This window comes from Piliocolobus tephrosceles, chromosome 7 (genome assembly GCF_002776525.5).
Source record: "Piliocolobus tephrosceles isolate RC106 chromosome 7, ASM277652v3, whole genome shotgun sequence".
NCBI lineage: Eukaryota > Metazoa > Chordata > Mammalia > Primates > Cercopithecidae > Piliocolobus > Piliocolobus tephrosceles.
In genome coordinates, this window is record NC_045440.1 from 94,325,073 (window position 1) to 94,353,063 (window position 27,991).

Sequence of the window (27,991 nt, forward strand, 5' to 3'; positions counted from 1 at the left end):
CCATATTGCTGCTGCCATCTATGTTTAGCGTGGGCTCAAATTCCAAGCCAATGCATCGATAAACCAACCTCAGGGATTTTCTTTCTCTTTCGGCTCTCTTCCCACCTTGTCTTCCCACCATATAGCCATGTTTGAGTTAAGGGATGGGTTGGGTGAAACCATGATGAATGTCATGGGGTCTGGGCTACTTATGCCCTCTGGCCATGATCTTGGCTACACCATTTCTACCTTATGATGGATTGCTGCTGTGCTCACCCAATTGTATGGCATGATGGGTCAATAGAACCCAACTCATAAAAGCAGTTCCAGATGCGTGATTATTTAGGTTTGCAGATTACATGAACATATGACAAAGCTGCTTATGCCACCATCTGAACCTGCTGCAGAGCCCTTTCCTGTTCCACACCCCTCTCAAAACTGACAGCCTCTTGGATCTTGTGATTTATGGGCTGGAGCAGTAATCCTAGATGTGGAATGTGATCCTCTGGTACCTGAGAAAACCTAACAGACATGTACTTCCTTCTTTGTGGCAGTGCATGGTAGATGACGCAAGTTGCCATCTCCCAAGTATTTTGGAGATGTCCCAGCCTGCCCCTGTGACCACTGGACCCGTAACAATTTTCCCAAAGCTTCATGTTCTTAAGTCTTTGTAGAATTTATCTACCACCTTTTGGACTGGGCACCAAGGGCCTCCAGCATGCTAACTAACCTCTCTTGCACATACTGCCTGACCAGCATGATGTCACTGGTGTAATAAGTCAGTGGATATTCTGCAGGATGTCCCAGCAGTCTATATCTTTTCAGACTATATTAACGCACAGGGCAGACAACCTAAAATACCCCTGAGGCAAAACTACAAATGTATATTGCTTTTCATCCTTGTATATGGATGTAAACTGTTTCCAGCCTCTTCCCTGATAGGGAAAGAAAAGAGCCTCATCACCAAATCAATGGCTACATATTGAGTAACAAAGGCATATTAGTCTGCTCTAGCAAGCTAGATTCATTTTGCCACAGTCATCACAATCAAGGCTATGACTTGGTTGGGTCTGTGTTAGTCTCTAGTCATTCTCCAGGATCTATCCAATTTCTGCAGAAACTAGACTGGTTAATTAAATAAAGATATGGTGGGGACCATCACTACTACATTCTTGAGATACTTAAGGGGGCACTAATTTTCACCTTTCTTCCCATGGTGTGCTATTGCTTTTTATTTATTATCTCAGCTAGAAATGTGAGCAGGAAGTTTCAAAGGCTTCTTCTTGGCCCTCCCCATGATCATAGCTTTACTCCACAGGCTAAAATACCCAATTTCCAAGTCTGTCAATTCAAATTATATATTTAGGAGGTAGGAAAAAGACCACCCAGTGAGGCTGTGGTAAAATTCAGTAAATCCATTATATAACCACCCAAGTAAATAGCCATATAGTCATAGGTCCTCTTGTGGAAGCACTAGAGGAATTATTACCATATGCACTTGCCATGATGATGCAGAATCCTTCTCACTGGAAACCAGACACCCTTTCAGGCACTGAAGTCTGAGGCTGAAAACTGGCTCAGGTTCAATAACTACAAAAATAGATCATGATTTTTTATTGTGATGACTGCCCTCCTTTTTCTACTCTTCCATGATTGCTTTTCTTTTTTTATTATTTCAATGGTTTTGGGGGTACAGGTAGTTTGGGTTTACATGATAAGTTCTTTAATGGTGATATCCGAGATTTTAGTGCACCCATCACCCAAGCAGTGTACACTGTACCCAATATGTAGACTTATTCCTCACCTCCACCCAACCTTCCCCACCTTCAAGCTCCCAAAGTTCATTACCTCATTCTTATGTTTTTGCATTCTCACAGCTTAGCTCCTACTTATAAGTGAGAACATACAATATTTGGTTTTCTATTCCTGAGTTACTTCATTTACAATAATGGCCTCCAGCTCCATTTAAGTTGCTGCAAAAAACATCATTTCATTCCTTTTTATGGCTGAGTAGTATTCCATGGTGTATATATACCATATTTTCTTTATCTACTCATTGGTTTATGGGCACTTATGTTAGTTTCATATCTTTGCAATTGTGAACTGTGCTGCTATAAAAATGCATGTACATATGTCTTTTTCATATAACGACTTCTTTTCCACTGGGTAGATACCCAGTAGTTGGATTGCCGGGTTGAATGGTAGTTCTACTTTTAGTTCTTTAAGAAATTACTGCCAAGCACTATTCACAATAGCAAAGACTTAGAATCAACCCAAATGTCCATCTGTGACAGACTGGATTAAGAAAATGTGGCACATATACACCATGGAATACTATGCAGCCATAAAAAACGATGAGTTTGCGTCCTTTGTAGGGACATGCATGCAGCTGGAAACCATCATTCTTAGCAAACTATCACAAGAACAGAAAACCAAACACCACATGTTCTCACTCATAGGTGGGAACTGAACAATGAGATCACTTGGACTCGGGAAGGGGAACATCACACACCGGGGCCTATCATGGGGAGGGGGGAGGGGGAGATTGCATTGGGAGTTATACCTGATATAAATGATGAATTGATGGGTGCTGACGAGTTGATGGGTGCAGCACACCAACATGGCACAAGTATACATATGTAACAAACCTGTACGCTATGCACACGTACCCTAGAACTTAAAGTATAATTAAAAAAAAAAAAAAGAAGAAAAGAAATTACTGCCAAGCATGGTGGCTTAAGCCTGTAATCCCAGCACTTTGGGAGGCTGAGGCAGGTGGATCACCTGAGGTCAGGAGTTTGACATCAGCCTGGGCCAACAAGGCAAACCCCGTCTCTACTCAAAATACAAAAAAATTAGCTGGATGTGATGGCGCATACCTGTAATCCCAGCTACTCAGGAGGCTGAGGCAGGAGAATTGCCTGAACTTGGGAGGCAGAGGTTGCAGTGAGCCAAGATTGCACTACTGCACTCCAGCCTCGGCGACAGAGCAAGACTGTCTCGGGGAAAAAAAAAAGAAAGAAAGAAAGAAATTCACATACTGTTTTCCACAGTGGTTGTTCTAATTTACATTCCCACCAGCAGTGTGAAAGTGTTCCTTTTTTACCACATCTGCATCAGCATCTATTGTTTTTTGACTTTTTAATTATGGCCATTATTGCAGGAGTAAGGAGATATCTCATTGTGGTTTTAATTCGCATGTCCCTGACGATTACTGAGCATTTTTTCATATGTTTATTGGCTATTTGTATATCTTCTTTTGAGAAATGTCTATTTCCTTTGCCCACTTTTTGATAAAATTATTTGTTTTTTTTCTTGAGTTCCTTGTAGATTCTGGATATTAGTTCTTTGCCAGATGCATAGTTTGCTTACATTTTCTCCCACGCTGTGGGTTGTCTGTTTACTCTGCTGATTATTTCTTTTGCAGTGCAGAAGTCTTTTAGGTTAATTAGGTCCCATTTATTTATTTCTGTTTTTGTTGCATTTGCCTTTGGGGTCTTAGTCATGAATTATTTGCCTAAGCCAATGTCCAAAAGAGTTTTTCTGGTGCTATCTTCTAGAATTGTTATGGTTTCGGGTCTTAGATTTAAGTCTTGAGATCTTGAGTTGATCTATGTATAAGGTGAGAGATGGGGATCCACTTTTCTTCTTTACATGTGGCTTGCTAGTTTTCTCAGCACCATTGATTAAATAGGGTGTCCTTTCTCCAATTTATGTTTTTCTATTCCTTGTTGAAGATCAGTTGGCTGTAAGTATTTGGTTTTATTTCTGGGTTCTCTATTTTGTTCCATTGGTCAACATGCCTATTTTTATACCAGTACCATGCTGATTTGGTAACCATAGCCTTGTAGTATAATTTGGAGTTGGATAATATGAAGCCTCCAGATTTGCTCTTTTTGCTTCATACTGCTTTGGCTATGTGGGCTCATTTTTGTTCTATATGAATTTTAGGATTGTTTTTTCTAGTTCTGTGAAAAATGATAATGGTATTTTGGTGGAAATTGCATTGAATCTATAGATTGCTTTGGGTAGTATGGTCATTTTCACAATGCTGATTCTTCTCGTGCATGAGCATTGAAATGTATTTCCATTTGTTTGTGTCGTCTATGATTTCTTTCAGTAGTGTTTTGTAGTTTTCCTTGCAGAGATCTTTGACTTCCTCATGATTGCTTTTCATGATTAAATATATGTATTGGGCAATACCTTCTTTGATTCTTTTCCTATTTCTTCCCCTAGCATTGTTATTTATATTCTCTTAACTATCTCTCCACACTTTCTGTAAGTTCAGCCTTCTTGGCTGCCATTCAACCTTGCCCTCTGTAGCTTCAGAACTCCATCATCCTCATTAGTATCCATTAGGATTGTGAGAGCCTCTCCTACCATCAGCCTATGCCTGCAGAGGAGAGCCAAGTGAAAACAGCTGAAGACCACCCAAATGATAATAAACAGAGCTTGCTACAAGGGAGTCAGTCACCATCACTTGTGTTTGGCCTAGACTCAAAGTCAGGCAGGGGAGCAAAAAGATTTGTAATGAAAAATAAGGGAAGGCTTCAAGTATGCTGTTTGGAGGTTGTTGGCATGAGGAACCTGGAGGCAGGCTAACTAGAAGTGAGGTGTCCTATGAGATTGGTTTGATGAGCAGATTTGGCTTCTTGTGGTTGGTCCTGAGTTGGAATCAGAGGCAAAAATAAGGAAGCTGGCCGTTATTGATGAAGTCCTGACCATTCTGGGACAAATGCTAAAAAGATTGGGGTTTGTCTTCTCAAGCTCTTCATAGGGGCCATTGTTCATTTTTTCAGCCTGTCAGCTACCACTGAACTTAGTGATGTTGGTGCCTCTCTCACCTGGGCATGGTGTGTGCCCCAGACTCCTATAGAACATACTTCTTAGATGGGCTTTCTGGCCTTGCAGAATTCATCCAAAATGCCCATTTCCATGGGCTTTTAACTCCTTCCATTATGTGCCACAGTAATTCAGTCATCTAAACTATGGGTCACTGTTTTCAGAAGGCTTTTAAGGTCTTTGCCAGGATATTAAATCCTGTATCTTGAGAGAAAGTTCCCACATTAATAATCTCACTCTTATCCAGTCTCACGTTCTAGACCTCTTGATCAAGCAACCTCAAATTCAGTCCCCTAGAGTCTCTCCCCGCTCCTAGCAGTTAATGCCAACTAATTCTTGCAGCACCCTTTCCTCCTTTATAAGGCACAGTGTGTCCCTAGCTGGATTTAGCTGCAACTCAACCAAAATGATCAACCTTGTGACTAGGAGAAGAGATGAGAATGGATCCTAAGGAGGAAATCTACTGCTCTGTAGGAAAGATGTCTCTACAGTGTGTTCCCAACTGGGGAGAGTGCCCACTCTTAGAAGGAATGAGTGAGCTAACTGTAATACTGAGGAGTCAATGGAGTCTGATGGGCCAAAATCTTTGGGGGCATCAATCCAGATGTCCCTATTTCAAGTGTCAGGGTCCCATGTGTTTTCAACAAGGCTCTTAGTCCTTGCATACATCCCTTTCATGGACTAGTCAATCATCTTAGGAGCTTGGCAACTCTATTAAATCCTGAGTTGGTCTTCAGCTTATTCTGCTCACAGACTGCAAGAAGTAAGTGTCTGAAACCCACAAAAAGCCTCTGTCGATATTCAATTGTTTGTTAACTGCCTCCAACTTTTCATTATTCCTCTGTAAGGCATCGGTGCAACTTAGTAACAACCAGGCAATTCTACCAGATTTAGCAATTGGGCTGCTACTTTTTGCCGTAGTGTCTATGTCCTACATCCTTGCCAGGCAGCAGTGAATGATTCAGTCCTCGAGCCCTATCATATCTCCTGCTTTCCTGGGTTACTATTGCTACCAAAACTGTCAGTTGGTCTTCTGAGGAACAGACACTGAAATAGAGTTAACATGAAAAAAGTGCATGGGTCTAACACCCATGAAAAGTAAAAGGGGAAGGAAGAAAAATTGGACCAGGAGGTTATGTATCTAACCAGGAGGTTATGTATCCAAGTTATCAAAAGATGTATCTAATGGTCTGGATGGAAATTAAGGAGTAGGTGGGTTTAGACATTTGTATCATTTGGAACTGCAATCTGCTCTGTCAAGAGCTCATTTCCTATCCATTTTGACCCCTTTTTGGTATTACAGTATTACAGTATGGTATTACCCCATTCAGTAAATGACTGAATTACTGTGGCACATAATGGAAGGAGTTAAAAGCCCATGGAAATGGGCATTTTGGATGAATTCTGCAAGGCCAGAAAGCCCATCTAAGAAGTATGTTCTATAGGAGTCTGGGGCACACACCATGCCCAGGGTAATACCCCTTTTTGGTATTACAGACCCTCCTGGAGGGTCTCCAGCTATGATGGAGACCTAACCCAGTCTCAGCCAATCCACTTAGCAGCTCCAGACAGGGGAAATGTCTATTAGAGGAATTCCACTTTGAGCAGCAATGGTCCATCATTGACCAGGAGTTGCCTGGGAAACTGAGGTAAACCTGAAGTTACTAGAAGCAGAGATCATCAGCTAACTGCACTTTGTGCAGCTGAACAGCAAGTTCTCTCTTGAGAGCACTCCCAGCAGCAAACTTCCATGACGACATCACCCAATGTCCCAACATTTATACTTCCTTTCTTTTTCTCAACTTACTGTGTTGACTATAATTTCCAGGCAAAAGCTAGTTAATAACAGGTACCTTTCTTTGGTACGTTTCTCTGACTTTTTAAATTTGATGAGAACATCTTAAGTATTTCCCCTTAAACATAAGCTTGGCTATTAGTGTCAGACATTCTTTATCATGTTAAGGAAGTATAGTCTACTTATAGTTTAAGAGTTATTAGTCCTTATTAGAAGGGAAGACAAATGGCTACTCAGCATCGATCAAGATCTTTTTTGAACTATGATATAATAATATTAGAGTTCTTAGCTGTCTGTCTTCTGGTTCTTGCCTTTTTCAGTTTTGCACTTTCTCCTTGTCTTAGACTTGATGACTGAACTGAGTTTCCCTGATTTTGCCTTGTGCATTCTCTAAGAATCTTCTCTCTCTCTCTCTCTCTCTCTCTCTCTCTCTCTCTCTCTCTCTCTCTCTCTCCTTCATTGGGTTGCCTTTCTGTAGCCCACAGCACACAGATCTCAATATCTGCCTGCCTGACCATGCTGTTGTCATTAATTTAATAATTGGTGCTTGTTCTTTCTTATCATTAGAACTGTTACTTTCGTGTCATGCTTTAAATATCCTGGAACTTTCTCTAATTCAAACCTAGTGCCTCAACTCATTAGATTTCATTCAAATAATGACTTTATGTTGAACTACAACAAGAAGAGTTTTCCCACCACAAACCCTATTCTAAATTCTATGTGCCAACTCGTGCAAAATTATTGACTCAAACACCTACACTATAATTTCTACAAAATAGAGTGTTAGTAAAGAAGGGCAGCCTTCTATCGTTTCTTACCACCTAGTTGTCTTCAGAATATCCATTCAAAAATCCACACCAGCTTGCTCTTGCACAAATGCACATCTGGATTTCTCAACATAATTTCCTACAGGAAGAGCACAAATGCTTTAGAGATGGTTTTTCTATTGTGGACTATTACTACACTCTACTTTGTCTATTATAAAAAATGTTTAGAAATAATTCAAGACTTGCAGGATTTACTACTCTATTGTCAGCCTTTGACTTTATAGACAGAAGCCATTTATAGGCCAAGTTGCATGATCTCGATATTGATTCCTGGCTTTTAATAGTCCTTTGGAGCCTTTACTGTAATACCAAAAAGGGGTCAAAATGGATAGGAAATGAGCTCTTGACAGAGCAGACTGCAGTCCCAAATGATACAAATGTCTAAGCCCACCTACTCCTTAATTTCCATCCAGACCATTAGATACATCTTTTGATAACTTGGATACATAACCTCCTGTCATAGTATCCTACTTTATGCTAATGTCACATTCCTATTTCCATTCTGAGAGTGGCCTAAGGAGCAGCTATTCTTGTTGGGCAATTACTACCATGAGGAACAGCTCAATATCAATTAGACCAATACCAGGATTGCTGCTTTTGGCAAACACTCTTCAGCATTTAGATAGCAAATGCAGAGCACCTCTCTGAAAAGATTAACTCATTTCATTATCTAATGGAGCACTTTGCAACTAATTCATCCAGACAGGCTCATTGGAATGCAGTTCAATACAAAATTATATAGCCTACAAGTTCTACTATGGTAGAGACAGAATACTTGGGATATGGTTTGGATCTGTGTCCCTGCCCAAATCTTATGTTGAATTGTAATCCCCAATGTTGGAGGTGGGGCCTAGGGGAAGTGACTGGATTATCCAGGTGGATTTCTCACAAATAATTTAGCACCATCCCCTTGGTGCTATACTAGTGACAGTGAGTGAGTTCTCATGAGATCTGGTTGTTTAAGTGTGTAGCACCTCCCCTGCTTGCTCTCTCTTTTGCTCCTGCTTTTGTCGTGTGAACTGCCTGCTCCCTCTTGGCCTTTGCCATGATTGTAAGTTTCCTGAGGTGTCCCCAAAAGCTGAGCAGTTGCCAGCATCATGCTTCCTGCACAGCCTGCAGAACCATGGGCCAATTAAACCTCTTTTCTTTGTAAATTGCCCAGTCTTGGGTATTTCTTTATAGCAATATGAGAACAGACTAATACAACTTGTATGGCCAATGTTCAAAAGTCTCCTGTCAGAACCCAATACGAATATACTGGCTCAATCTGGACGATGGCAATGGACCTATTCAGCACACAAGGTTATTGCTCCACCCAAAACCCCCTCATGCCCTTCCTACTTTTTCTGGGTGCCCCTTCTCTAGCTTCTGTGTGCTCACATTCAACATCTGTATGTGTTGTTTGATGGACAACCCTCATGGCACTGGAGTGGCTTTGCCCCTCATAAGCAGAGAGCCAGAAGTGCTGGGGGTTAACATTCCAGCTCCCCCAACAGGAAATCATTGTCAAACAATGTGACTATTGAGTGCAAGAGCATGAAAGCCCAACTCCAACTCCCCTGTCTGAAGTGGAAAAATTAGAGGGTATAGTCATGTGACACATAAAGCTATTTCAGTCAATGACAGATGGCAAATATGAAGATTATAATGAAGCTGCCCCATACAGGTGTACCGTTTTTATCTTTTATACCATATTTTACTGTATCATTTCTATGTTTAGATACATGAATACTTACCATTGTATTACAGTTTCCTACAGTACTCAGTACAGTAACATGCTGTACAGGTTTGCAGCCTAGGAGCAATAGGCTATCCATATAGCCAAGGCATATAGTAGGCTATGCCATCTAGGTTTTTGTAAGTTCACTGTGACTGTCACACAACAGAATGGCCTAATAAAACATTTCACAGTAAATTATCTCAAATGACACATGACTGCTCTACAATTGACACCCCAGAGTTCTTCTGCAGATCAGGCAAATCTATCCTCCAAGGGACTCTGCCTGATATCTTACCCTTGCTTGGCTTCCTTTTCTTCCCTGTCCTGCTTCTCCCATTCCCTTTCTTCTTGGGACACTTCCATAATAAAGCATTTACATGCAAATCTTAGTCTTAGGGTCTGCTTAGGAGAATCTGACTTAAACTGTTAAGTTTTCCACTTAGAAATACATTTGATCCTGGGCAATGGGAGGCTGAGGTCTTAAGTAAGGGTCACATAGTGCCAGCTGTTGGGAGAGGAAGGAGAGAGAGTTGGGAACCAAACAGCCTGGTGTCTCTGATCGAAAGCCAAGAGGAGAGAATTAGTATTGGAGAGGAGAATTAGCTTTATTTCATTATCTTATTTTTAAAAAGTCCGTTATCTCAGAGTAAGCAGTGTAAAAAGCATGCAAAACCTTCAGGATGTCTAGCCAGGCACAGTGGCTCACACCTGTAATCCTAGCACTTTGGGAGCCCCAGGCAGACAGATCACTTGAGGCCAGGATTTCCAGGTCAGCTTGACCAACATGATGAAACCCTGTCTCTATTAAAAATACAAAAAAATTAGCCGACCATGGTTGTGCACTTCTGTAATCCCAGCTACTTGAGAGGCTGAGGCAGAAGAATCGCTTTAACACAGGAGGCGGAGGTTGCAGTGAGCTGAGATTGTACCGCGGCTCTCCGGTCTGGGCCACAGAGTAAGACCCTGTCTCAAAAAGGAAAGAAAGAAATCCTTCAGGATGTCTGCATAAGAACATGTTTTCACTTGTTCACTGTCACAGTTTGGGCTCTCCCAGAAGCAGAAGCAGAAGCAGACACTAAGAGGTTAACATGGAGGAGGTTTATTAGGAGGCTTATTAGAGGTTTATTAGTTTGGGGATCAACACCATGCAAAGGAAGAGTAGAAACTAAAAAATGGACAGATGGAGAAACTGGGCTGAATGGTTCTCAATGGAAGCTTCTGCCAACACCACGGGGAGTTGTGAGGCCGGGTGGTCCCTTTAGAGTAGTACCAATTCGGGTGAGAAGGTTGAGCTCTGTGTCAGTGAGTCATTGGATGAAGGCTTTCCCAGGAAGGGGGCCAACCTTGGGCAGCCAGAGGAATAAGTCCTTCAGTCCTTAATGGGATCTTGACAACACATCACAGAATCCACTGTGCTCTTATCACAATATCCTATAGAAATAACAGGAAAAACACATTTCTCAAAAGTTGGAGTTGCACTAGACTATCAGGAGAGGTGTTTCCAGCGAAAGCAAACATGGAAGTCTTTCAAGAATAAATGGATGGGAAAGGATTGATAACAACGCCCAATTGTTTCAGATAAGAAATCTGAAGTCATAGTCAGGTGCCAGAGAAATATCCCAAGCAATATCCCAGGAGATATTCCAGAATATCCCAGGCAGAATTCCAAATAATGCCAGCATCAAAAGCAGCAGAGGCTGAATGACGGTGAACGCCACGGGCTTTGAGATGGATTTTCACACAGCTGTCTTCTGGATCTCAGGCACCAGACCACGAGGGCTGTACCATGCTCAATTTCATCCCTGGCAGACCGACACCACTGGACCTGCATCCACAGCAAGACATGATTGAACTCCAGGGTAGCTGCCACTTAAGTTTTCAGGCTAAAATCTCAGTGGCAAAAGGAATGGAATATAAAAGCATAAAGAACAATATATGGACCGTGTGTGCTCAATAAGTGGCTGCTATTATGATTAGTATTCATAAATTATGGCTTACTTAACTCTTTGATTTTCATGATTATAGCAAATGTATTTCATTTCCCCCAGGCAAGAAAGATGTTATTTATGAAATTATAAGTTAATAATTAACTATAAATCATAGTATGAAATCCATGCAATACCATTTTGACCTGCTATTTTTAAAAAACACTTAATGATATGTGGTTATAACCACAGACTGGTGAGAAATAAAACTACTCAGTACCTTTTGTCTAAACCCAGTCCTCCTGCTGGGTCCTCTGTGTCCATGGTCATGGTGATAGCATTCCCATCCATCCAGGCACCAAGCTAGAAGTCTTGGAGGCATCCTGTACCCTCTCCATCTCTCCCATCCCCTCTCAATCAGTCATCAAGTCTTCCCTCTCTTCCCTCTTGCCAGCCAACTGTGCCTGCCATGTCCACTTTTCACCTAGACCACTGAGCTCATCACTTGGCATTGTAGATTTTAAAAAGATCCACCATGATCTGCCCTGTTCCCCACCTCTCCAGGCTCATCTCTCACAGCTCCTTGCCTTGCATGTGATGTTTCAGAAACACCCAAATATTTTCAACTCTTCCCACACACACTTGTTTTCACAAGTTATCCCTTCTGCCTAGAATCTCCAGTAGAAGCTGAATCTGCTATTTCAGGTCTATAGTTTAACATTAAACTCAAAAACTACTACCTCCAAAATGCCTTCTCTGACTCTCAAAGGTAGATGGAATCCCTCTTCTCTGATTACTCAGTCCCCCCAGGCATGCTTCATCATTGCATTTACCATTGTCTAGTGCAATGTTCTCCTCATGGGAAGTTCCAGAGTAAGATGGTTGTGAGTGGAAAAGCCAACTCAAACTATGTTTTTCTCTGCTCTCACACCACAACAGCAATCAATACAGAAAACGTCTGTGTCCAAATATGTGGAGGACTTCCCCCCACAACAAGCAAGCAGTCAGTTCTGCAGTAGGCACCAGCTAGGTGTCTTTTAATTTAATTCAATTCTGACACAATTTCCCTAGAGATAGGGTCAGATCCCACAGGTTGAGAACTCAGTCCCACAAGACCAGCCTCCACCCCCCACGAGTTGCAGGTCTGGGCCTCCAGAACTTCCAACTAACTGGCTTCATGTTGGGGTTCCCATTATTCCCTTTTTGGGATTTATTAGTTTGCTAGAGTGGCTCACAGAACTCAGGGAAACACTTACATTTACCCTTATTATGAAGGATACTAAAAGGAGACAGATGAAGAGATGTATAGGGTGAGGTATGGGGAAAAGGACACAAAGCTTCCATGCCCTCCTTTGCACTCCACCCTCCAGGAACCTCCATGTTTTCAGCTGTCTAGAAGCTCCCTGAACCCGGTCCTTTTGGGTTTTTATGAAGGCTTCATTACATAGGCATGACTGATGAAACCATTGGCCATTGGTGATCAATTTAATCATCAGTCCCTCTCCCATCCACAGAAGGTGGGGAGATGGGCTGAAAGTCTTAACCCTCTAATCATGTCTTGGTCTTTCAGGTGACCAGCCTCTATCCAGAAGCTGCTTAGGAACTTTTAGCCATCAGTCAACCATTAGTATACAAAAAAGACATCATTTTGAAGATTCTAAGGATTTCAGGAATTGTATGCCAAGAAATGGGGTTGAAGAACAAATAAATTCCATCACAATATTGCAATGATCCACGTTCAAATCTGATTCTGTCACTTACTAGCTAGGTGATCTTGAACAAGCCCTTTAGAGTCTCAGTTTCCTAATCTGAAAAAAATGGGGTAATAAATGATGAACAATACGACACATATAAAGAACTCAGCATAGCACCTGGCAAATTGTAAACCTCAAGAAATCGAAGTTCTCATTATTGTGAGTGTCTTCCATTGGTAGACGTATTTCGGTTTACATACCAGGCATTTGTTCCTGACACAGAAAAGCTCATCAAATGCATATTGATTCAATTAACACATGAACAAATGAATGGATGGATGGATGGATGGATGGATGGATGGATGGATGGATGGACGGACGGACCAGTCACCATTTCACTGACAACAATGCAGAACCTGAGGTGGCATCCAGAGGATTAAAGATTTACTTGTTTCTCAAGCACACTACACTCATCTTCCCATACCTACCCAAGCCACCTTCATACCTGCCTGATCCCCAGGCTGCAGATGGGCTCCACAACCTCTCTACACTCTGGACAGAAGTGGGGCAGCCTGCACCACTTCACACAGCACTCAGCTACATTCACATGCAGTTTTCTGAATGTAAGAAACTTCTCAGAGAAATAATCCTAGGGTTTTGTTTTTCTTTTCTTTCTGGAACAAAGAACATGAAACACAGATAATAGAGTTGGGGGAGGGAGAAACCATCTCTTTTCTCAGAGTTGAAAAGGGCAAGTGACTATAAAATAAGAATATTCAACCCCCAGCTGGGAGATAAAAAACAGAGAGAGGGCCATTAGGCCCAGAGTTGTCACCTGTGTCCCTCTCTGGCTGCTCATGGACATGGACGGGAAGGAGCCCAGAGGGAACCGAATGGCTCTTGTCCCTGCACAGAAGGGCCCTTCTGCTGCCAGTCTGGCTCTTTTTTACCCTCCTGACAGTGGCTCTACCATGTAAAGGAAGGACACCCACCCACACTCTATTAGCATCAGGAATTTATACAATCGTTCCAAATGTTTAAAAAAAGAGAAAAAAGAAAGAAAAGAAAAGAAACAATCCCAAGAATGTTCCTATCCCTCTATATTCTTAGCAAACACATTTTTAAGAAAATAAACTAAATCTTGCTATGTACACAATTTGTGTTTTTCTTTACCAGTCGGTAGCCTGGCCCATTTTATATAAGGCATCAGACTCCCTGCCCCAGTATAATGTCTTGGGTTCTCTTGGGGAGGTCTAAGTGTAACATAAAATATTGTCCCTAAAAATATATACACACTATGCTATGAAGATGGACAGATATTTCCTAGTGGGTAACGAGTACCATTTCTCTCCAGTTTTCCTGACAGGCTGAAACTAAAAATAAACACACATCTATACACACACAAGGCCCATCTCAATAAAAGAATGTAACTATCTGCCCAAATATTTTCAAGATGGTCAGGAGACAGACTTTTTTCCTCTTTTTATTGTTCTTTTACTTAGAGAACATCAAATTCTTCCCTTAAAGCACTGAACACCATTACTAAACTTTCAGACTACTGTAGAATATACACACACACATATAGATGTATGCATACACTTGAGTGTATATAAATGTGTCTGTGTACATGCACACACTCACAGGTTCCTAGGAAAAAATCAGCTGTTTCACTTTAAACAAGAAGTGAATCTCAGGAAAAGAGAAAGCGGCAGCACTTTGATCCTGTTTTACAGCCCCATGCTTGCAATGGGGCTTCAGAGAACCACAGAGTGTTGGAGCTAGAAGTCGCTTCAAGGTCACACTCTTCCCTTCACCACTGAGGAAGCCAGGGCCCAGCAAAGTGAAGTGACTTCCAAAGTCACACAGCCAGATGGCAGAAAAGCTGTAAAACACAGTCCTTTATTCTGATAGGACAACTCCTGGGAGACATGGGCTTAGGAAATACTGGATAATGGTGGGTAGTGACACCAGTCAGCCCCTGACCTGGGAGGAAGTTTCTCAAACCCTCAAAACAGAATATTTCAAAGTCTGTAATCTTTGGACCTGACCATGACAGCAAGTAATACCAGCAGTGATGCTAGCAACTAGGTCAATAATCAAGATGTGCATGGCCGGGGCTGATCACACAGAGCTTTGCAAACCTGGGAGTGGTAATTCTGCCTCATGAGTGCAGTTATGAAGGGCATGCATTGCCATGGCTTTCTTCTGTTCTTATCATCTTCTTTCATTCTTCCTTTTGCTATCATTTTTCTACTTTCTTTTCTCCTTGCTTACCCTATCATGTACCCAAACTGCTCCTTTACAGTCCCTGTCTGCACGTGGTCAGTCACAATCCAGTGACTTCAGTGATTCTAGCAGCTAAACCATACCAACAGTTCCATGATAGGATTCATGACACAATGGCCTGATGTGCAAAAACAACCTCTTGAGTCCCAAAAGCAGACTGGGGGCAGGGAGAGGGCAGAACATATTATTCTGTTAATCAGTAATAATTTTTGAGAATCCACGGTAACAGGGTGTTTTCATCAATTGTGGAAAACTGTTAGCAAGTGGCAAGAGGCCACAGCAGGTGCTCGGCTGACACTTGCTCCTAGAATCCCTCTCTGCAGCTCAGGGAGAGCCCTGCTGTGGTGGAGAGGGGAGGAGGGGGGAGAGGAGAGAGAAGAGGGAGGAGAGGATGTCAGCATTCAGCGAGGAGCCGCCTTACCCATGCCAATGACTGAGGGCTTTATATGACCCAAAGTCAATCTGAGGGGAGGCGGGAGGAAAATAGCACAATGCCTCCTTCCATCCCAGAAAATACCCATGCAGTTGACAAAACCATTCAGATATTTGTGGTGTTTAAAATTTTCAGTAGTAAAATTTCAACTTTTTCTGTTCTTTCACAGGAACTTGGAAAGTGGATCAAACATGTCACAATTTTTAGAAAGCTCAATGCTGTCACTAGATTAAAAGTTTCAAAGATAAAAAGGATGCCTCTCAAAACTAGTTGCATCTGTGAGTATACATATTTTTAGTTTTATTTTTAACTGATAAATAATAATCGTACATCTTTATAGGGCTCAATGTGATGTTTGGTTACTTATATACATTGTGGAATGATCAAATCAGACTAACATATTATCACTGTTCAAATTATGGCAAACAGAATTAAAAATCAATTATAGTGACTAAGCATTTTGTAAAATAAAAATATTTTTTGTTTACCAACCTAGTCTCCTAATGTTTACATCGGTAGAAAACACCAGAAGTTTTGAAAAATTTTGATCCACATTCCATCAAATTGCAAGCAATTCATTGCAACAATAAATTAACTATACCCAACCAAAAACTGTGTTTGTTTTCCTTTTGCTGGTGGTGGTGGGGGTCAGGGGGGGAACTGAGTTCTTTTTATTCTCTATTAAGTAAATTTTTAAGTGAGTTTTTAAAACCTATTAATGTAAAGTGACACGCTGCCATGCTAAGAGGTGCTTACTATACTAACAGGGGACCCACATTACACAGATGGGGTTGCCTTCCTTCTTTGCCTCATAAATGTTAAGAGTGGCACACACAGCTTTTTCACTGTAGATGAACACTTGGTACACACAATAATTGAGACCTTTAACTTGTGTGTTTCCCTAGGCTTGGTGTGACTGAGTCTGTAGCCTCCTTGTGACAAGGGTAGGGATTTTTCACTGAATACATATATCCCTATAATTGTGGAACACACTCAGTGGTTGTCTCAATCAGCACATGGTTGGTTGTTAGTTTTTGTTTCTTCTTTTTTCTTTTTTGTTTTAATTTCAAGAAAAACTAATGAGTTTCCAGAAGCAGTGTGAGTGCTTTGGGGCTAAATGTGATTTAAAACCAGCAGTAAAAGAAAAAGAAGACAGGGAAGGTAGCTGGTTAATTGACCTTTATTGTGCCTTCTGGTTCATTTAGAAATGGAAATTAAATTAACATGATAATTCAGTCCTACTGTGTTAAGGCTGCTATAAACCCATTAAATTTTATGGCCATTGATTTAGCATTTTTTTCTATTAACTGGGTTTAATTTTCAAAATTGTCATGCAGGTTCTGAAAAGTGGTTCATTCACTCTGGTTCCTCCAAGTTACTAATGTGTAGTCTTTTCTTTTTTTAATAGTATTCACTTAAATATTCAAGTGCAGAAGGCCCAACTGCCCTCAAAAGCCTGGATTAATTTTGAAACTAACCCCATTGAAAGTCTTTACAAGCAGCAAGGAGAGTTCAGGAATGAGAGAAGTCAGTGAAATTTCCTGGTACCATATCGATTTCTTAAAGATCAGACGCCCCAAAATTAACTCTGACAAAAGGAAATATTTTGGATTTCCTTTTTGGGAGATCAGGGGAACCATGAAAAGAGTTTGTGTTGGTACTTCTATTTTTTAAAGTATCTTAATAACATAAAAGTCTTTTAAAAGGCAACCATTCCTTGTATTTCACATCCCCAAACATCTTTTTTAAAAATCTACAAATTTGAAATTATAACCAATCAAAACTTTTTAACTTTGAAGTATTAAAAGACATCCATTTTTACTTGAAGTGAAAAGCAATTTTCTAGATTCTTTCTTTAGCAGACATAGGTCAGCCCTGTGTACCTTCTAATGTGGCAATGAGTAGCCTTTTAGTTTACTAACTCAAGATACTGAAGTTTTATTGTGAAACCTCATGAGGTCTCAGAGAATTTCCAAAAGATTCTGTTATTTAACTTTGTAGTATTCCTGAAAAGTAGAAATTTAGTTTATAGTTTAACTTTGAAACAAAAATGATAACAGTCTTTTCCTGCAAAAAGCCCTCTTCTTGCCTGGGGACCAGACTGCCTTCGTAGGACTAACAAATTAGCCAAGATTAGAAATTACGGTTTAGGAGTCATTCAGTCAGAGGCCACAAGAATCTAAACCTCACCAATTGCTCCTAGGGATAACATCACTATTACAAAACCTAAGATCCATTCTTGAGATATTTTTTAGACCCCACACTCAATGGATCAGCTGGTGCCACCCAGATCAATACACTGGTTCATCTGATTTTGTGGCCCCCACCCAGGAACTGACTCAGCGCAAGAGGACAGCTTCAACTTCCTATGATTTTATCTTTGACCCAACCAATCAATACTCCCCACCACCTGGCCCCCTACCCTCCAAATTATCCTTACAATCCACAATCCCTGAATTTTCACAGAGACTGATTTGAGTAATAATAAAGCTCCAGTCTCCTATACAGCCAGCGCTGTGTGAATTAAACTCTTTCTCTATTGCAATTCCTCTGTCTTGATAAATCAACTCTGTCTGGGCAGTGGGCAAGGAGAACCCACCGGGCAGTTACAATGGGAAGAACCATATCTGGAGTTTCTTGTGTGGCTCCTAGTATTTAATAGAGTATCTTGCTAAAGTAGAAGGTATTCAATATATAAAAATAATGATCACCAACACTTAATTATACAACATTGACTATCTATCCAGCACTGTTCTAAGGATCGCATTTACATTAACTCATATAACCTTCACATAAGGTACAATTACCCTCACCACCTTACAGATGAAGAAACAGAGGTACAGAGGGGTTAAGTAACTTGTGCAGGGATTTGAACGTATGCCACCTGGCTATGCCACCTATGTTGAATGATTGCTATATATTCATGTCTGTCAATTTTAGTATTTTCAGCCCAGCATCATTCACTCCCATTCACTAGGCCAAGTAACTTAGATCATTTTTGACTTGTCCCCTTCTGGCACACCTCACTCCCCCACACCCAGCCCATCTTGGATTCTAGAATCCTAATTCGTTTTCATTTCCTGGTGATGAAATCTAATGATTCCCCCTTGAAGAGAATTTATAAAATTCTCAATTATGTTAACGTTTCAAAACTTGAAGCCTCTGATCTCTGTTGGTGAGGGGCAGAGCAGGATCCGGGGGGAGGATGAGAAAGTGAGTTTGAAGGTGAGAGGGCACTCCAGCATCTTCTGCCTCTTGTTTTTACGGGCTTGACTTCCTAAAATTTGCTACAGCAGCTTTTGGTTTCTTTGTCAAGCACTGTGCCTGCAATGGGAGTGCTGCCAAGATGGAACTCATTAATCCTTCCCCTCTTTCCCTGTTGTTGCTCCAGCTTACCTCTATCCTTACCTCTACCCTTTATTTCTTGCCTGTTGGTCTCCTTTAGATTCCAAAACTTGGAAGCTAGAGGTAGTGATAAGGACTGTGGCTGATGCAAAACTGTATCCTCAGGACCTCGAATCATGCCTGATTCATTAATGCTGAACAAATAATTGACGATTGAGTTCACGAATGACCGAAATAGACCAGCCCCTCACCAAGAAGCATATATGAGAGTATACAGTATGTTCTAGTCATATTTTTTCCAGAGTTACAGAATTAGATTATAAGCGTCTCAAAACAGGGTCCAGAAAGAAAGCCTTGTCTATATATCCTGCAGCATCTGAGTGTCACCCACGTAGTCTGCAAGGAAAGAGCAAAGTAGACATTCCAAAAGCTGAGTCAAGCTGAACACATTATCTCCCTCAAGGAACTTACATAATCTACAAGGGAGACAGACAAGCAGCTGAGCAAAAGCCACAATACAATGTGATAAAGACATGGATAAATGTGTTACTGAATGCAATGGACCTCACAAGATGGGCATTCATTGCAGGCTAGCATGACATTCTGACAAAGAGACCTCACAACTGGGTTTAGAAGAATGAATTAGAGTAGTTACCAAGCTCAGTTAGGGGTTGGGGAGAATGCCGGGATGGGACAAGGCTGATATCAAGCTGTAAGAGCAGACCATGTGGTATATAGGTGTGAGGAAGCCTGAATTCTTTGAGGAACTGCAAGTAATTCAGCATTACTGATCTGTGGAGGAGAAGGAAGGAGTTGCCAGCAGGTCAATTATTTCTATCAGTGTGGATAAGTGATACACATCTTTTAATGTCTGACATTAATGTCTGACATTCACACACACACACACACACACACACACACACACAAACCTGCCTGCAGCTTACTCAGCAACATATGCTTTTCCAGATCTTGTCCTGACAGGTTCCCAGTTCAGAATAAAGCTAATTGCCTTGATCAGCAAGGAATCAGGACAGACATGGCAGACAGGGTTCCAGTTGTAGCGGATAAACTGTTAATGGACAACTTAGAGCTGATACTCATTCTTGCATATTTGATCAGTACACACTTCAAATTCTTAATAATGATTTTTGTAAAACTTTTCCCTTGACTCAGATAGGTATTCGTTGTCTTTACTCCCTTAGGCAATGCACCCTAGCCATGCAAAGGCTCACTCACTTACTACTTAAGGGGACGGAGAACATATTACCACAGATTCATGAAATGCAATGAGAATTTACTAACAAGAAGTGTTGTGTCTGAGGACTAATTTTTTTAAAAAACTGTAGATCTGGTTCAACTAGTTCAATCCAAAAAATACCCAACAATTTCTACCCTGTGAGAGCCCCTGTTCTAGAGACTCTGGGGTACGAACTGAATTCCCCATGCAAAAACAAATTCTCTCAACCATGCCGCGAAGGGTTCTTTATATATCAAAGTTGGCAGGAAATAGAGGACTAAAATTGTTTCAAACTGTTGTTGGCAGTAAGCTTCTGTCTGTGTTAATTACACTCTGTGTTTGATGCTCATCATTCAGTCAACAGTTAACGCATTGTAGCCTTTCTGTGATTGACTAAATACCAAATTACTGTATGCAGCTTTTTGGATTTCTGAGTTTATCAAATTTATATCATTCCTTCCAGCCCTAACTCCTTTGATAAACAACTAGTCAGTGGAAATATTGGGTACACTAATGAGGATGGCCCTAAAAGTTTAGAACTCCAAAGAAATACAGATATTTAAGGAAGTTCTTTTAACTTTAAATTTGAAAGGATAGGTGACTTATGAAAAAACAAATTTGCACCACATTTTAGTATAATCTACTTATACATAGTTACATAATGCATAGACATTCCCAAAAAATTTTAACAAAATTTAGGTAAGTGTAGTACATATACGTGCTTGTGTGTGTATGTATTTGGCATGAGGTAAGAAAGTTATTTAAAAATAATTCCAAGTAAAGACCATAATAAACCAAAATCTAATAAAAAACACATTTTGTGTTCTTAGTTTTACGTTCAGTATGCAGTTCTCAAAATATATATTAAAATAGATATTTTATAGTAGTAAGCCAAATTCAGCAACACATCAAAAAGCTTACCCACCACAATCAAGTTGGCTTCATCCCTGGGATGCAAGGTTTGTTTAGCATACACAAATCAATAAATGTGATTTATCACATAAATGGAACTAAAGACTAAAAACACACGATTATCCCAATAGATGCAGAAAAGGCCTTCAATAAAATTCAACATCTCTTCATGTTAAAAACTGTCAATAAACTAGGTATTGAAGGAACATACTTCAAAATAATAAGAGTCATATATGACAAACACACAACCAATATCATTCTGAATAGGCAAAAGATGGAAGCATTCCCCTTGAAAACTGGCACAAGACAAGGATGCCCTCTCTCACTACTCCTATTCAACATAATATTGGAAGCTCTGGCCACAGCAATCAGGCAATAGAAGGAAAGAAACAGTATTCAAATAGAAAGAGAGGAAGTAAAATTATCTTTGTTTGCAGATAACATGATACTATACACAGAAAATCCCATTGTCTCAGCTCAAAAGCTTCTTAAGCTGATAAGCAACTTCAGCGAAGTCTCAGGATACAAAATCAATGTGCAAAAATCGCTAGCATTCCTATATATTAACCACAAGCAAGCAGAGAGCCAAATTATGAATGAACTCCCACTCACAATTGCTACAAAAAGAATAAGATACCTAGGAATATAGCTAACAAGGGAAGTGAAGGACCTCTTCAAGAAGAACTCCAAAAAGCTGCTCAAGGAAATAAGAGAGAACAAAAACAAATGGAAAAACCTTCCATGTTCATGGACAGGAAGAAAAAATATTATAAAAATGGCCATACTGCCAAAAGCAATTTATAGATTCAATGCTATTCCCATTAAACTATCATTGACGTTCTTCACACAATTAGAAAAAAAAAAATTTTTTTAATTCATATGGAACCAAATAAGAGCCTGGATATCCAAGACAATCCTAAGCAAAAAGAACAAAGCTGGAGGCATCATGCTACCTGACTTCAAACTATACTACAAGGCTATAGTAACCAAAACATCATGGTATTGGTACAAAAACAGACACATAGACCAATGGAACAGAACAGAGAACACAAACCTGACAAATCTGACAAAAACAAGCAATGGGGAAAGGATTTTCTTTTTAATAAATAGTGCTGGGAGAACTGGTTAGCCATATGCAGAAAATTGAAACTGGACCCCTTTCTTATACCTTACACAAAAATCAACTCAAGATGGATTAAAGACTTAAATGTAAAATCCAAAACTATAAAAACTCTAGAAGAAAATCTAGACAACACCATTCAGGACATAGGCACAGGCAAATATATCATTACAAAAATGCCACAAGCAATTGCAACAAAAGCAAAAATTGACAAATGAGGTTTAATTAAACTGAAGAGCTTCTGCACAGCAAAAAAGACTATCATCAGCATGAACAAACAACCTATAGAATGGGAGAAAATACAATCTATCCATCTGACAAACTAATATCTAGAACCTATAAGGAGTTTAAACACATTTATAAGAAAAAAAACAACCCCATTAAAAAGTGGGCAAAGTACATGAACAGGCACTTCTCAAAAGAAGACATTTATGTAGCCAACAAACATACAAAAAAAAAAAAAAAAGCTTAACATCACTGATCATTAGAGAAATGCAAAGCAAAACCGCAATGAGATACTGTCTCAAGTCAGTCAGAATGGCTATTAATAAAAGTTAAAAAAACAACAGATGCTGGTGAGGTTGTGCCAAAAAAAGGAATACTTTTACACTGTTGGTGAGAGTATAAATTAGTTCAACCATAGTGGAAGACAGTGTGGTGATTCCTCAAAGATCTAGGGGCAGAAAAAACATTTGACCCAGCAATCCTGATACGGGGTATATACCCAAAGGAGCATACAACATTCTATTATAAAGATACATGTACACGTATGTTCACTGCAGCACTATTTGCAATAGCAAAGACATGGAATTAACCCAAATGCCCATCAATGATAGACTGGATAAAGAAAACGTGGTACATATCCACCAAGGAATACTGTGCAGCCATAAAGAGGAATGAGATCATGTCGTTTGCAGTGACATGGATGGAGCTGGAAGCCATTATCCTCAGCAAATTAAGGCAGGAATAGAAAACCAAACATCACATGTTCTCACTTATAATTTGGAGCTAAATCATGAGAACACATGGACACATTGCGGGGGGAAAAACACACTGGGGCCTGTCTGGGGTAGGTAGGGAAAGGGAGAGCATCAGGAAGAATAGCTAATGAACACTAGACTTAATACCTAGGTGATGGATGATCTGTGCAGCAAACCACGATGGCACATATTTACCTATGTAACAAACCTGCACATGCTGCACATGTACCACTGAACTTAAAATAAAAGTTGAAGAAAAAAATATGTATTTCAGACCAAACACTGCATGTTCTCACTTATAGCTGGGAGCTGAACAATGAGAACACATGGACACAGGGAGGGGAACGACACACAGTGGGGCCTATCAGGGGGTTGGGGAGAGGGAGAGCATCAGGATAAATAGCTAATGCATGTAGTGCTTAATACCTAGGCAGTGGGTTGATAGGTGCAGCAAACCATGATAGCACACGTTCACCTATGTAACAAATCTGCACGTCCTGCACATGTAGCCCAGAACTTAAAATAAAATAAAATTAAATTTTTTAAAATAGGTATTCTAGCATGAAAGACAGATGGTAACACCCAACAGTCTATATTCAATGGTGTGCTCCAACCAACTTGTATTGTCTTGCAAGAGGGTCTAGTTTGTGAATCTTTTCTCAGCTCCATGTTCAGTGACTCAACTTGAGTAGCTTGAATTGGCTATGGTGAGAGTAGTTACACCACAGAAATTGGCAAACACTATAAATCAGGGTTTTTTTCTTCTAGGAGGGCTGACTGGAAAACATTTACAAAACACCACTGCATATATACGTGTGTGTGCGTGTACATATATATGTATGTGTATACGTTTATACATGTATATAGATGTATACATATTAATATGTACATGTACATATATGTAGTATATGTGTGCACAAACACACACACACAAAACATATGTATGGATTGTTTTATTTTTGTGTCCTTACATTGAACATTGGGCAGCTTTTCTTTTTAGTATTTATATAGGTAGATAGTATATAGGTGATAGATAATGAAAAAGAGAGATATAATAACTAACAAAATTATTACTATAAAGAAAAATAAATAAGATAGAAATGAAAAGACACAGTAGCTAACAAGTGTAGAAAAATACTAATGACTGTACTAAAAAGAAAGAAAATTTCTTAAGCACTACAAAAACTTCTTAGAGCTAGAAAGGTAACTTAATCCAACTACCTTTAGTCTAATCCAACTGCCCTTTTCACCTTTAAGGAGACAGAGGTGCAGAACATTTAAGTGGCTTACCTACAATTTAAAACTAGGCAAATGGCCAGGAGCGGTGTCTCATGCCTGTAATTCCAGCATTTTGGGAGGCTGAGGTGGGCAGATCACTTGAGCCAAAGAGTTCAAGACCAGCTTGGGCAACATGGCGAAACCCCATCTCTACCAAAAATACAAAAATTAGCCAGGCATGGTGGTGCAGACCTGCAGTCCCAGCCACTCCAGAGGCTGAGGTGGGAGGAGGGTTTGAGCCCCAGAGGCAGATGTTGCAATGAGCGATAGAGCCTGGGCAATAGAGCCAGACCTCATCTTAAAAAGAAATAAGTAAATAAATAAATACAAATAAATAAATAAATAAAATAAGACTAGGCAAGTGAGAAGGTCGGAACTGGACTCATGTCTTCTAACTCAGGTTTCTAACAGCTCCATTAGACCTGTTGTGCTCCCTCTTGAGGCATCTTAACAGACTGAATGAAATTGCCAAAGCCAGCATCAATTTTTCCAGTAAATGTTTTTCATTATTATAACAAAAATAACAGTTGCTTTAAGGCCTGTTAACAGATCAGAAATATATTACACACTTTTTTAAGGCACCTGCTATGGGTTCTTCCAAGTCTTGACTAGAATCACCAGTACCTTCTAGATGGAAGACTAGAGCACAAAATTTGAGATAGGCAAAGTGTCTTCTTGTACAAAATTTATCTTGTAATTGATCATGTTTGCAATTTCCTCATAATTTAATGCAACCACACAGACATGGTTTTTCTCCTCTTAGAGTGTCAAGCTATTTTTAATCTTTAAGGAGATTAGAAACTGCCCAATACTACTGTAAGCTATTGTCTTAGTTTTGTGCTGCTGTAACAGAATGCCACAGACTAAGTAATTTATAATGGACAGAAATGTTTTGGCTCCTGGTTCTGCAGGGCTGGGAAGTCCAAGATCAAGGCATTTGGTGAAGGTCCTCCTGTTGTGTCATAATAAGGCAAAAGACACCGCAAAGTGAGAGAGACAGAGAGCAAGAGGGGGCTGAACACCTCCTTTTATAAAGAACCCACTACCGAGATAATAGCATTAATCCGTTTATGAGGGCAGTGCTCATGTCCTAAAGATCTTTTATATGTCCCACCTCCTAACACCTCTGCATTGGTTATCAAGTTTCCAACACATAAACTTTGGGGATGCATCGGAACCATAGGAGACATGAATTTGTCAAGGTACAATAAAAAGGTCTGCCAGGTTTAGGGCTAATTCATGAGTCACGTAATGTTATCTAAAATACCCCCTGTTCACAGGAATGTTTACACTAGACGGTTTACATAAACTGCTAGATTACTGGAAGCTTCATTTCTAGGAACAGGAGGAAGCTGATTCCATCTCTCCCACTTGAAAACTTCCCTTATCAGGCATTTCTGATGGCACTCTATCTTCTCTGTTGACTAAAACATCTGTTCATTCACTAAAAATAAACTAAGCAGCAGTGCAGAAAAAAAGTGTAGATTTTAGAGTGAGACACACAGGTTCAAATCCTTATTCAGCCATTTCCTAACTGTGTAAACTTGAAAATGTTACTGAGCCATTCTGAGTCTCAATTTCCTCATCTGCCAAATGGAAATAACAGTACCTAGAATTAATTTGATTTTTTAGGATTAAAGAGGAAACATTTCTAAAGTATCTAACACAATATCTGGTGCATAGTAGATATTCAAATGAAAATGTATTCCTTCTTCTTTCCTTTCCTACCCTCTTCATTGGCTAGGTGCTGGAGACACATAAATTAATAAAGTGTAATCTCTATACTCTAGATATTGACAATACAGCAAGAGGAAAGATTTCCAAATGGCCAGTGTCCAGATAGTATAACTTGATTAGGATCTCATCAAGAAACAGATGGTATCTCAAACTGGATAATTTGAGGAGGGTTTAATAAGGTGACTATTTACAAAGGTATCATTTTGGTGAGGAAAACCACAGAAGACAGTGCAGTGTCCCAGGGCTAAAAATAGTGTGGCACAGACAGGCCTGAAGGGCTAGGGAAGAGCGGAGGCAATTTGCCGGAGGGCAAGAATGGGACAGTGGTGTGCTGGATCTGGCTCATGCCAGCTGGAGGGAGCAGACAAAACATTGAATGACATCACATCGGTAGTTTGAAATTGGCCATGGTAAGAGTATTTACACCATAGAAAATGGCAAACACTACAAATCAAGGCTTCTCCAACTCCCATACTAATTAATCATGCATCAGCACATCACTACACGTAATCTTTGTGGTGGGAAGTAACCAACCCAGAGCAATCCCACAGGAAGGAAGCTAAATAAATAAATACCCCAATTTTATTCTCTGTATTCCCCCTTTTCTCCTGCCAATGGCCAAGCCCAATCAGAAGGCATAGGTCAGGAGAGTCCATTGCTATCCATTCAGGCTGACCTGACCCATTCAGGCCAACCTGATCCATTCAGGCCAACAGCAAAGCAGAAAGGATGCGAGAGTAGATCTGGAGGTGCAAACAAAAGTATACGAGCATGGGCAATAGTGGAAGACAGGATGAAGATCTACTGAAAACTAACCAGGTTGTGACCTAAGAAATAAATAAGGTACTATCATAGCTCAGAACTTTGTGCATTCAAAAGACATTGTCCCTGTGCAGTTACAGCCTAAGATCTGTCTCTTTGGGATGACATCACACATTTCTTAAGGAAGGAATAATATATTTCCTGGGAAAGTGAGGTAAGATAGAGAAGACATGGGTCTTGAAAGGTGACTAGGAGTTTACCAAATGCAAAAGACAGCAAAGGATATTGCAGACAGGGATACTTTGGAGGAAAACCCTTCAAAGGGCTGGTTGTCCTCCAAAGGGCTGGCCGGACATCCTGTCCTTGCACAGTCTCCTGGCATCTCTGTGTGGTCTGTCCACCTGGCCTTCCTCACGGCACAGTGGCCTCAGGTATTGGGACTGCTTACCTGGCAGCTTAGGGATCCACAGTAAGTACTCCAGTGATTTATGGAGAAGCCGCATCACCTTTTATGATCTAGTCTCGGAAGTCACATAAAGTCCTAGGGGCCACAGTCATGAGCCCACCCAGATTCAAGAGGCAGGAACATAGACCCCCGTGTCTCAGAGTGTCACACTGTAAGAAGAGCATGTGAGAGGGAACAATTGCTGCAACTGTCTGTGGAACAGTCTGTCAAAGACACCAAGACAGGGCTGCTCCAAAAATGTCTCTCTCCCAAACCAGCCGTGGTCCCCAACTTCTACCATTAATTTCCCATCACTTACTATTTGTATATAGGTAAGACCTCATGAAAAAATGTACAGAATATGATTCCAACTTGGCAGCAAAATGCCAAGAGAGGAAGAGATTTTACCTTCCTGAGCCACATAGTAAGTTTTTTTAATGAACCATCACTCTATGTTGCAGAAAATAAATTGGAGAAAACACACCAGAGGTAGGAAATCAAATCGGATGTTGTCTTTTGCTACTAGTCTCTCTAAGTGTGCCTCAGTTTGCTTGTTTTTAAAATGAGAAAAATAATGGTTCTTAGCTCAAAAGGTAACTATGAGAATTAAATATAGGTAAGCTCATATGGGTCAGGTGCGAGGTACAGTGTTAGGCACATAGTGAATGCTTGAC